Source organism: Thermobia domestica, chromosome 10 (genome assembly GCF_964235325.1).
Source record: "Thermobia domestica chromosome 10, izTheDome1.hap1.1, whole genome shotgun sequence".
In the NCBI taxonomy this organism is placed as follows: Eukaryota; Metazoa; Arthropoda; class Insecta; order Zygentoma; family Lepismatidae; genus Thermobia; species Thermobia domestica.
In genome coordinates, this window is record NC_137463.1 from 118,660,442 (window position 1) to 118,673,054 (window position 12,613).

General features: G+C 35.8%; 1 protein-coding gene across 1 annotated transcript in view; it reads left to right on the plus strand.

Annotated features, from left to right (window-relative positions):
- Window positions 1–12,613, plus strand: part of LOC145662680 (choline/ethanolamine kinase-like) — a 139,123-nt gene that overhangs the window by 16,062 nt on the left and 110,448 nt on the right. The window lies entirely within an intron of this gene.

Below are 12,613 nucleotides of genomic sequence, written 5' to 3' on the forward strand. Positions count from 1 at the left end.
CCTTTAGCCTAACCGGCATAATCGTGAGACGTACAACTAAAGGTTCATTTCATTTTTCTTGTTCATAATTGAATGTACCGTTTCAATTGAATGTTTTCCGCTTGGGTATTGCCAAGGTGTTGGCAAAATTTAATGCAATATCGCTGCTCAAGTTTCTGTCATTTAACAAAAAGAACTCCGACGACCATTCACTACACGTCTTCATTCGTTGGCCATTTCCAGCAGTTAGCGCTTTCTGCGGGCGGAAAAAAATTCACGACTGCGTATGAGTGTTCTCTGTACATCTACATAGAAGAGTCTCCCGCACTTTTATTGGTTTACGCGGAAAAAGATAAAGTTCGATACTTTTTGAACATACCTCGTATGTGTGAGCATGTGCTGTAAGTAGCAGTATTTCTATTGATGTGAAGTTGTTTGTATTGTAGCAGGAATTTTGGAATCAATTTTTTATTTCCATATTAGTTATTCCAAAGAAGGTTTTACTGACGAAGATAATCAGAATAACAGACTTATTCCTACGAAATTCTTAAATTTCCACTGGATAAAATTTAATTTTAGTTATTCTCAGTCCGCTGTAATTGGTCTAATTGTGTTTATTATTCTAATATCTTTATGCTGTACTTTCTTCGGAAATTGTGTGAGTACAACCTTTCTCCGAAATGGCCTTTTTGTAGTGGTAGCACAAGTAGCAGTAGTAGTAATAACAATAACTTAACCATGTTTATAGTAAGTTGAATATTCCTTCATGAAGTGAAATAGATACATTTTAGATCGTAAGCTTCATTCACCGAGAGTATGCCTGTTCATGTAAAGGTGAGCAAGGTGAGTGCTGACAAACGTAATGTAGTTAGTAATTGGTGGAATGACAAAAGTTGAGTGGAAGCCGAAACGACCGAAGGAAACCTGTGCCCATATAATGTCATCCTGTTGTGTCCAGGGTCACAAGTCATTCATTTCAATTAAACTCTGCCGAGGAAGAGAAAACGTAACTCTAACCTTTTTAACTTTTTTTTTTCTAGTTTATTTCTTTTCCACTTAAGTAGTAACATAGAACCCAAGGATTGTGGCCAACCTAGAAATCAATTTGCAGGTTAAAATTGTTTCCGTGTGACAGTAGTGTTTAATCAAATAATAATACGGTGTAATAAAAGAAAAAATAAGTAAGAAAAATAAGAGGTTGGATTTTCCAACTAAAATCATGTGGGCAGAGAGGGTTGGTGTTCGTAAGGCGTTCTTGACTTCTGATACCGTCAAAATTCCGGGTCAGTTAGCAGAATTATCGTAATACTGACATCAACAATAACTTTTATTTAAAAAAATCGTCCTGTAATAACTGTATTTGATTTCCTCCTTTCTCTTTCTTTGTCCTCAACCAAGACACTAAAATGTTCTTGGGTGTTGCTCGGACCACGTAGTCAAACATTTGTGGCTCGGAGTTAATCATTTAATTAAGAATTACTCTTATCTTAGACTTGCTAGAACAAAGTTAAGGAAGCTATATTTTTTAATATAACAGTAAAATCAAAATTTTCATTTGTTTGTTTGGTATACGGCAGTAACAATCAAGATCAGGATCTCGATCCCGAGACTTATTAACTCTTCTACAATTATATACATCACTGAAACGGAGAGTTTTCAAATTTTAAAACCTATCAGTTTACACGGAATATTCTCCTGGATTTTGATCATAGGTATGTGTGTTTGGTTTGTGTATGCAAAGATAAATATGTAATGCTTTTAAAATGGACACTAATTTCTTGAATATTCCAAGTTCCCTCTGAAGAGAAGAGGATTGTTTACGCAACATATCCGTTCTGTGGTGATAAATTCAGGTTTCGTTGTGGTTTATTTTATTGTTCATAATGTTGTTAAGATAGGCAAAGTTCTCTCTGTTGTTTAACTGTAGTCCAGTTCAAGTTATATGTATTCATTTTATGTTCTCCATTATTGTGTAATTGTGGGACTGCCGATCTCTTAGAACTGCTGATCATAAAATTTTACTATCAGTTGCGGATGTCACGGGCAAAAAGTATAAAATAAAGTTTTATTATTTTCAAAATTGCAATGGAATATGTTCAAAATTCGCACTAAAAATCCTTGGCATTTAAAATAACACAAACAATTGATGTTCGAGTCACTTTTTATAACTTTGCATGGGCGTCGAAAGAAAAATGTTTTAAATGTAGGATAGCAATTAATCATCTGAGAAAAGTAGATTTTAACATTAGAATATCATAAAGTTAACCTTAGAAACTTAAATGGGACTCCATTTTCTGCGTCGTCCCCAGGAGAAATACGCCATTCTCGAGCAATACTGTGTATGAATAAGTGCTGTGATGAAAATTCTGGGTTCTTTTAGGGTACCCCAAATTTAACCTTATCGTAGATTAACGGTTTATGGCAATACTATCCGCGACTGTTCGAACAAGTGAGTAATTGATCTTGGCTATATTCAGATAATAATTGAATCCATGCCAAACCAAGTTGATGTTTTTCCGCTCCCCGTTTTATTCATAAATCTCTCTTTCTGTGCAACTTCTATTATTGCAGAAAATGTTGTAAGGCCCGCGGTGGCTTGGTGGTAGAGCGCTCACCTTTGCTAGAGCGAGCGTTAGCGAGTGAACGCGGGTTAGAGCCCCGCAGGGCACGTTTTCTGTCTTTATTACTGCTCAATGGGAAGGGGACCAGTAATCTAGAACCTTGCCCCTTTGGTGCGTGGGGCAGGATTTCAAAAAACCCGGGTATTTTTGAAAAAACCAACCCACCTGTGCCCATATGGGTTTTTCGGGTATTTTCGTTTTTTTTTTTTTCGAAATATTTCAATGTCTGTGGTAAAAGTGTTAAAATTTGATTTATGTTTCAAGGTTGTCATTGTCTCAACTTGCAACAATATTCTGTTCACTACTGTTTTGAAAAAATGGCCGCCACTTTGAAATCTTACATTGAATCGCCGAGAACATCTACACGGTAAATTTAGAACGTCTTACTTCTATCCTCAAAATTTAAACTTTAAAGTCCGGAAATTGCACCCTGTAGCGTGGATACCCTCTAGTTGAAATATGACCGCCATTTTGAAATTTTACGTTGGATCGCCGCCAAAATATACATATAGCTAATTTAGCGTGTCTCATGTTTCTACTCTGAAAATTTCTATTCAAAAGACCCAAAATTGCGCCATGTAGTGTGGATACCCGCTATTTTGAAAAAAAAAAATAAATACCGTAAACTGGGGCGACTTCGGACAGTCGGGGCGACTTCGGACATTACGACGCCTATGAGTTTTAATGTTCTCTCTCATTGCTGTCGTGCTTCAAATAAACCACAATGCATTACAATCAAGTCTGTTTTGTTGGTTTTACCGACTTCAGTTATTATAAGTTCTATTGTTGGCACAACCCTTGAAAAATAGTCTTTGTTCTTGCCGATAATATTTTCTATTGTTACCGCATGGCTGAAAAACCTCTTTGTTGGGAAGCCTTCACCGAATGTCAATTTAAGTCGAATATCCGTTCGCACGCACCTGGTGTTCGGTATTGAATTTAGCCAGTCAGTTCGAATGTAATCATTAGAGAGGTTCAGCTGAGAACGTTAATTTGAATTGTAAGCCAAGTGTGAGGTGACTTCGGACATGATACGAGTGTATAAGAAAATTGTAGGGGGTCGGCCCTATCGACATTACAGCAGTGAAAATTTACAAAAGGCCGTAAGTGCGGTCCTTTCGAGGAAAGTATCAATAAGGTAAGCTGCGAGACAGTATCAGGTATCAAGAAGTACCCTTTCTGACAAACTAAGAAACAAGCATCCAGGTCACCATGGAGGTCAGAAGTGTTTGACATTCAAAGAAGAAGAACAGCTTGTACAGGGACTCATAAAATGCGCTGAATGGGGTTTCCCGTGTCGAGTATCAGACGTTCAGCTCGTAGTTCAGGGCTACTTGAACAGAGTAGGCAGAGTAGAAAAGCGATTTAGGAATAATTGCCCAGGTTCCGAATGGTGCAAGTTATTTCTTCAGCGCCACCCTGAACTTTCACACAGATTTGGAGAAAATGTAAAACGATTTCGTGCTGCTGTTAATTGTGAGATGCTAAAACAACTATTTCGACAATTTGGAAGAAGTTCTGGATGGCATACCACCATTAAATATAATAAATTACGATGAGACAAATTTCACAGATGACCCTGGCGAATCCAAGGTGATTGTAAAGAGAGGATGTAAACACCCAGAACTCATAAGGGACACGTCAAAAGCCAGTGACTCAGAAGATACCCCATGCATTGTTTGCAGTGAGCTGTAGTCGCGAAGTAAGCCTGGAGAAGAGTGGGTCAGGTGTCAAGTTTGCAAAGGATGGGCACACGAACAGTGTGCAGAGTTTCCCAGAAAGCAATATAAGTGTGTTACATGTAAGTAAAAAATGTGTATCTTCTTTTGTCAATCTCAAATTTCTTATGTCTCATTTCCTTGTTTTTTTTAACACTACCCGTATTGGTTTCATCATCATTGGAAATTGAAATAAAGCATAATCCTGAAATGAAAACAATAAATGTAAAATAAATAAAAATAAACCTAAAAACAATTATTAAAAAGTCAATTATGACATGGTTAATCACCCCGTATAATGTACTTAACAAATTATGTCCGAATACACTCCTGTTGATGCACATAAATCGGAAATACATTAAAAATAAATAGTGTCCGAAGCAGCCCCAGAATGTGAGGTGACTCCGGACATCGTTTATGTTTTTTTTACTATTGTTGTAACCATGTCTACTTTCTTTGCTGGCCATCAAATGATAAGTAAAGCCTTGACTAATATATATTATTTTTTCCATTATGGTATTATAATTACTACAAACATAAACTAAAGAAAACTTTAAAAAATGTCCGAAGTCACCCCAATTTACGGTACCGCCATTTTGAAATTTTACGTCGGTACGTCGCAAAAATTATACAGGAAATTTAGTGTGTCTCGTGCTTGTACCCTGAAAATTTAAACTTAAAATACCGAAAGTTGTACCCTGCAATGTGTGTGTGGTACAGGCAGACAAACGAACAAGTGTAGATCAAGTCATCCCAGGAGCCGTAGTATTGTTCGTCAAATATGAATACCAAATATATTAATTTAAAACAAAGATATCATTCATGGCAAATATTTTACAGCGTAAAATAAATAGTTTTGTTTTTAAGTTCACTTCCGATACTTTGCGCGTTCAATTACGGGAATTTCCCTAGCACTAGCAAGACTGTTCTTTCCCGAAAATGAATTTAAAACAATTAACAAAGAGATAATTCATATTTTATAAAGTAAATGTTTCAAAATGTCTTAAAAATGAAATTAAATATCTTCCAGCTTAAAATAAATAGTTTTATTGTTGAGTATTCACTTCCGATGCTTTGTGGGTTCAATTGCGGGAATTTCCCGAGCACTTCTCTCATGACGGGTTTTTCTCAAAAACGCAGCTTTCTTTACTGTACATCGACACTTTCACTAGTACGCAGTGTTGGGTAAGTTACTTGTAAAAATGTAACGCGTTACAAGTTACTTTACTTTGTCTTAAAATGTGACGCGTTACTTTTAGGTCCGAAACTTTGAATATGTGAAAAAAATCTTATTACTTCAGTTTTCCGTACTGCTATTACTACCGCTGTATTTATTATTATTATTATTATAACACTGTGTATAAACATGAAAGATAGGCGGTTTATATATGAATACTAAAAAAGTAGTTGATTGCCTACCTCGGTAATCGTGAAGTCTAGGAGTCAAGGAAATTGTTCACGAGCTTCTGAATTTGGGTTGAGGGTCTAGGTTGAGTATTCGGGCTCGAGCCAAACGTTGTTAAAAGTTATAGGGCACTAGCCAAATATCTTCAAAACTGCTCGGCTCGGGTTTAGAATTGTCAACGACTCGAGCAGATGGGCTCACAGCTCATTCACTATCGACTCAAACCGGGAAGTGAGCTGAGCCAACAACTCACCCAACCGAGTTGGCTAGAGCCCTTTGCTCAGTTGAGTCGAACCGAGCAGATGGCTTATCCCAACCAAGCCAGCTGGACCGATGGTTCACCCCAAGCGAGCTTAGTTAAGCCGAGCCGAGCTAAGCTTGCTATAAAAAAAAAAATCTCTTGTTTTCTTGCTATCGATACGAGACGTGATGCGAGCAATGTCCCCTCTCGTGAACAACACTAAAAGTATTTCATATTACTGCTTAGCTTACATTTCTCATGGCTTTCGCTTTCCAGTGTAATCAGGCCGAGATTTCAAAACGAGTTAAAACGAGCGAGCCATTTATCAAACTCGACTCGACTCGAAACTCGACGCCAAAAACAGTGAATCGGCTCGAACTCGACTCGAGAATATTACTTTTGACTCGACTCGAAACTCGACTTGGATTCGAGTCGAGTTTTAGCTTGACTCGTGCCCATCCCTATGCGTTAGAAAAAATGGTTGCTTATTACTATTCTGCTAAACTAATTATATAATAATAACAATGTTGCTATTAAATATGTAAAATTAAAAATACAGAATATAGAGAAACATTACACTACAACTGAGAAAATGAGAATACATGAACTGGGGGTGAATCAAAATTTGCCAATAACTCTAAAATCGATACATGCTTTTTAAATCTAGTTGTTCCAAAGTCTATAATCAACAGGACTTTAGGATATGCAAACTGATCTAAAAGAACCCTAATATTACATACCATCAATATTACATCAATAAAGTAGGCATGCTCATCAGAACACAGTTTATTCATATTAAACCCTTACTGAATGTCGTTAATTATGGCACCCTAGTTGTTGATAAATATTTCTCGCCGGAGCACCACTTTACTTTTAAATTCTGTTCACCAGTGGCGTATTTACGATTTTGTTTCGGTGGGGCTTTGCTAACTTTCGGGGGGAGGGGGATTTGCCTGAAAATGTGAAAATTCTGCAAGATGTTTTATATACTTTACTATAGTAAGATTTCGGGGGGGCTTAAGCCCGGAAGCCCCGCCCCTAAATACGCCACTGCTGTTTACCATCATCTTCCTCTTTTAAGAAAAAGTATTCTTTCAAATGTTCGAACGAAAAAATATTTTCGTTCTCCATCTTTATAAAACCAACACCATTCAAAGTAAAATAGACTACCAGTACCATTGCACTCGTAGTTCACTCACTGAACGTATTGATTTGGAGCTGCGAAAATCTAAGACAAAATATTCCAGGTGCTTGCAATCAGTACACGTAATTTCCCTGAGGCTTTCCTCATCTTCCAAAAATAGGAAGTGGCTTTTTTTTTTTTTGTTATGTAAATAAACAAATCAAATTGTGTCTATGAAAGCCTACAAGCGTAAAGTTCGTAAGGTGAAACAGGAAAATGCACATCGAGATTTCCCGTTCCGCCTTGCATTAAGATGAAAAGTGATAACAGGTTTTACATGCAAATCTCATTGCTAGAGGTCATAAGGCGAAACGGGAAAAGGCGAACAGAGTAGGAATTGTCGGTCACGGACATCGTTCATGCTCCATTGTTCCATTCTAAGAAATTCACTTACAGGAAAGAAATATTTGTTTCCGAAAAAAATATATATATATATTATATATATTGTAGTTACTCATCCGAAATGTAACGCGAAAAAAGTAACGCAAACTAAGTGCGTTACTTAAAAATTTGTAACGCGTTACCGTTACAGTTACTTTGGAAAAAATGTAACGCGTTACTAGGAAACGTTACTTAAAAAGTAACGCGTTACTTGCGTTACGTTACTTCCCAAGACTGCTAGTACGGGAGTTTGAATTCAGCACTTGAAATAGTGTTACATAGTCTTCGGAACTCCGAGCATTAAACTTTTTAAATTTGACGATAATTTTTACGCTATTGTTGATGTTGATTCTACAGAATGCTTATTTCAAGAGTAGCAACTAATGACGGAACTACACTACTATTGTTGGAAAACAAAATTTTACTAAGAACACTTGTGTTACCATCGAATGTATACAAATGTATTTACATATTTACTGTTGGTACAGGCACCTATGGCCTTAAACCCGTCAAAGATATGAGGCATAACATCTCCCGGCGTCGCCTAATCGGCGAGCACACTATTCACGGAAAGTATTTTCTAAGATATAAAATTGCATTTTTACTTCAAATAGGCTATAAACACAATCCATACATTAATTTGTTCTATAATCATCTCAAGCTAAGATAAGCTTTTTATTCATTCAGTGCATTCAGAACTTTATATAGAGCTAACGTTGAATGATGTTGTATACTTTAACATGAAAACATCTAATTTGCCCAAGGAAAGTCCAAGATCTGATAAAAATCACTTTCAATGTGATCACTTTAGTTGTACCAATAATATATTAACAAAAACCCAGGTGGGTTTTAAAGTGGAGTTTTGCACGTGGGTCCAACCGGGTTTTTTCGGGCTGAGCCCACTTGGGCAAATCCTGGCGTGGGGTCACCGGTCTCGATGGACCCCTTTCGCCCATGTGTAAGTAGCCCTGGACGCAGCAACTTATTTGGTGCCATTCTTCCATTAAAGACTTTTCTTACGTATCACATACTCCGGTATCCTTCATCACGAAATAGACGTCTGATTACATGATGTCACGAAATAGACGTCTGAAAGTCCTATTTGATTGTTATTCTGCATCTCTTGAAGTTTCAAACGCAACATTTGGCTATTGCTCTTTATCCCTGTTTCAAAAACTGCAAATTTCAATCTGAGTGTGGTTTTGTTCACACTGGGAGTTTCTGTAAAATGTCATTTTCAAGTAGCAAAATAATTACATATTACATAGAGCAAAGAAACAAACTAATAAAACAGTTTAAAACCTCTCGCTGTGGTGTCAATACTTTGAGAGATAAAGCATGAACCCATAGATAGCACCAATGTACAGAATTAAGAACAGAGATATCTAGTGCCACCATTGAATGTTACTCGCACAAAAGTGCAGATATCGACGCCTCGATCACCATTCCATCCGGTGACAAAGAAAAAAAGTGTTAAGTTCTTAGGCCTAATTCATTTAATATTCTCAATTTAGACCTATAACAAAAGATCTCGCGATATCATTGGTGCTACTGCGAGACACCCAAGTTGGGAAACTCTGCTCTAAGTATTTCAGTGAAACTTGGCGCATATACAGGATGTTTCAAAACAACACCGACAACGTTTGGGAGGTCCTGATACCAAGATAAGACAAAAAGTATAGACCAACTTGGGTGCACAAATGCTTCCTTCCGGAGTTATGGGCTGCCGAAAACATGAAAAAAATGAACTTTAAAGGTCTATAGCTCCAAAATATGGGACCTACCGTAGTCGGGTCGAAACTTCACTTAGTAACTAATATGTGCGTTGTCCAAAAATACATGTTTCAGAACCCTAAGGTACTCACGCAACAATTTTTGCACAGGGAGTTTGGCTACGGGCATATAATTTGAAGTACTCACCAACTACCTTTATAAAAGTTGTTCCCGAAGTACCGCAGGAGTGAAACTTGGATATTTGGATAGAGTACATAGGTACTAGTTCCTAAGTGAAGTCTTGACCCAACTACGGTAGGTCCCATAGTTTTGGAGCTATGGACCTTTAAAGTTCATTTTTTCGGCAGCCTATAACTTCGAAAGGAAGCATTTTTGCACCTAGGTTGGTCTATACTTTTATACGTTTTGTCTGATCTTGGTGTCAGGAATTATCACCCAAACGTTGTCGGTGTGGTTTTGAAACACCCTGTATAACACACACACACACACACACACACACACACATATATATATATATATATATATATATATATATATATATATATATATATATATATATATATATATATATATATATATATATATATATATATATATATATATATATATATATATATATAGTGGGTGTGATGTCATCCGAAAGCATAATTCATTGTAAAGCACTAGGAATCTAACTTAATGTTCTTAAAGAGTTAAGAAATCAGAATTATCACACAGGAATAAGTAAAAGTAATTTCTCCTAGAACTACTTGACGTCAGTTCCAAGGTAGCATCTATAGTGTGCAGCATTAATTCCGCATCCATTTTTCTTAGACATGTAAAAGCTGAATGAAATGCAATATATTAATAGACAGATGTATTTATGAAACAACCGTCAATTGTGAAATGGTTTGGTTTCAAAATGCGTAGTAAAATGGAAATCTCACTGTTTTCCAGTATGTTACTCATTGTTTAAAGGTAAGTATTAAAGTCAACTGTTACATCATAGATTTGTGCTGTCACATAAATATGACGAATAATGAAAGAATTTCCCTGAGTAGTACTCAGAAGTATTTTTGAAGTCCTAAAAGTTTTTTTTTTCCTTAAAAGTGTATGAAAGTAAATGAAATTGACTTATGACTTTTTAGTCTTCGCTTCTGCATATATTTAATCCACTTCAGCGTTTTTTGATTATCATCGCTTTCTAGCACCGAAGCTGAGACAGGTTTAAGTGTTTAAAGTAGCGCATACTAGGCCTATATACTCGGATTTGTATCTGAGGCAAGTATCTCTGCTGGGAATCGAGCTTATAACCACGTTTCCAGAAAATATGAGCGTTATAGACCCCTGTGTTTACGAAAATACGACGGGAAAAATAATTCAGATTTCTCAAAAAGTTTTCCGGTTTGCCCATGATTAATTTTGTGCTCTTGAAAGAGACCAGATGTTTAAAGGAAAAAAAAAAAAAGGCCCAACATGTTTCTTACAGGAAAAACCTATGAAATTCACTAGCAAGGAGTCCCCACTACGGGGAATTACAACGGATCCATCTTCCTGTGTATTGAAACCCTTTCCTCCTGTGGGGGATATCTGAAATAATCACTATTTATAATCCACTGTGCATTCACATGATGATAAATTATATTTAAATACGATACTCTTAAGTCTTCAGATTGTTGCATTTCTGTTATTTGAAGTTTAATTTATTTTATCATTATGGTCTTAATGTTCTGTGTTAAAAACAGATTTTACAGGGGGGGAGGGGAGGAAAGGGAAACAGATACACACTAAAAGGTGTTATTCAGATTATGTACAGCTTCAGTGGAGGAGTGTGTTGAAAACAAAGGTTTTATAAAAATTAAAAAAAAAAAATAAAAAACGGATATGCTAATCTGTTGCAAAGTTTAGGTGCTTAAGTGTAATTATAAGAAAAAGCCTTGAAAGTGTAATCAAGAGGAACTATTAATATGTTTTTCTTTTTTCATAACTTGTCCTAAGAAACAAAGGTAATAAAACTTTTAATTGCAAAAAAAAATCATAAGTTAAACATCTAATTTTAAATTAATAACTCATAAATTTTGTAATATAATGGGAATTCAGGCTGGCAAGAGTGAGAGTAAAAACGGAGGCAACAAAACCATCAAAAAACATTTTAGCGGTGGAAAAAAAACCTAACCTTAATATGCCCATAGCATCATTAATATCCTTTTGTATAAGTTAAAATTCTCTTTATGTTAATAAAATTATAATTAAGCATTTCAAAATAAAACAATTCTTTTACTTCTACAAAAAAAAAATAAATAAATAAATAAAAATAAAAATAAAATAAAATAAAACCTACCTCTTATGCTCAATTCTAACAGCTTGAAATACTGTTTGCCAATACAATTATATAATCTAAAAACAACTAACATACTGAACTAAATATTTTTTATTAATCAGTTCTTTGGCCAAGCAGAAGAACTTATATTAACCCCACTTATGTACCTAACCTGTATACATATTACGCGTTCGATGTATTTGTGCAGACGGCAAGATTGCAAACTAATTCTGTTTACAAGTGTCGTCAGACATACGGTATTGTTGTCAGACGTCTGCTTTTACGTTAATATTTTCCATGTGCACAAGTTTTTCAAGAAAGAAAAAAAAAAGTTAAACCTGGGATCAAGTGTTGAACCATCGAGATCCCTGGTAACATAGTTCTTCTATGTGAAAAAAAAGTACTTTAAACCGTAAACCTTATTTAAAAAAAAAAAAAAAAAAACATAATACGTCTGTTGTGAAGATTTTTATCCTACAGAATTTACATAGTTTGTCTAGTATCGGGCCGAGTTACTTTTCCTTGTGAAGTCAGTCTGATTCAAAATAACTTGTTTCACCACCCTGTCACACGATGTTGCTGCTGGACACCATTTTCGGTTAGCATTAACCCCAGGTTTTGTCATACTAGATGGAAACATATTTGCCAGAACTTGCAAAAAGAAAAACAAGAGTGTAATCTACACGTAAATAGGGCTATGTTATTTTTAAAAAATACTGATTACACAGTTAACGGAAAACAATTAAAATATTTTGTTACTTACTACGGTTTACCTCACTGGGTGCAGACATATTACGGGTTAAGCTACTCGAGAGGGGCAAGTGTCCAAAAATTCGACACGTAAGGGGTTAAAAGAAGTTATCAACGAACGGTTTGTTGCTTATAATTGCATCTATTGACATCTTAAATATTAGGTCCGGCTTAAGAATACTAGGATGGAAATTATTGATTTATCCATTGTTGACCTTCCAAATTTTAAAGTCTATTCAAGGTCGATGAATCGTACCCTAAAATTGCACGTAATGGAACTGTCAGAAATGCTACTTCTATAT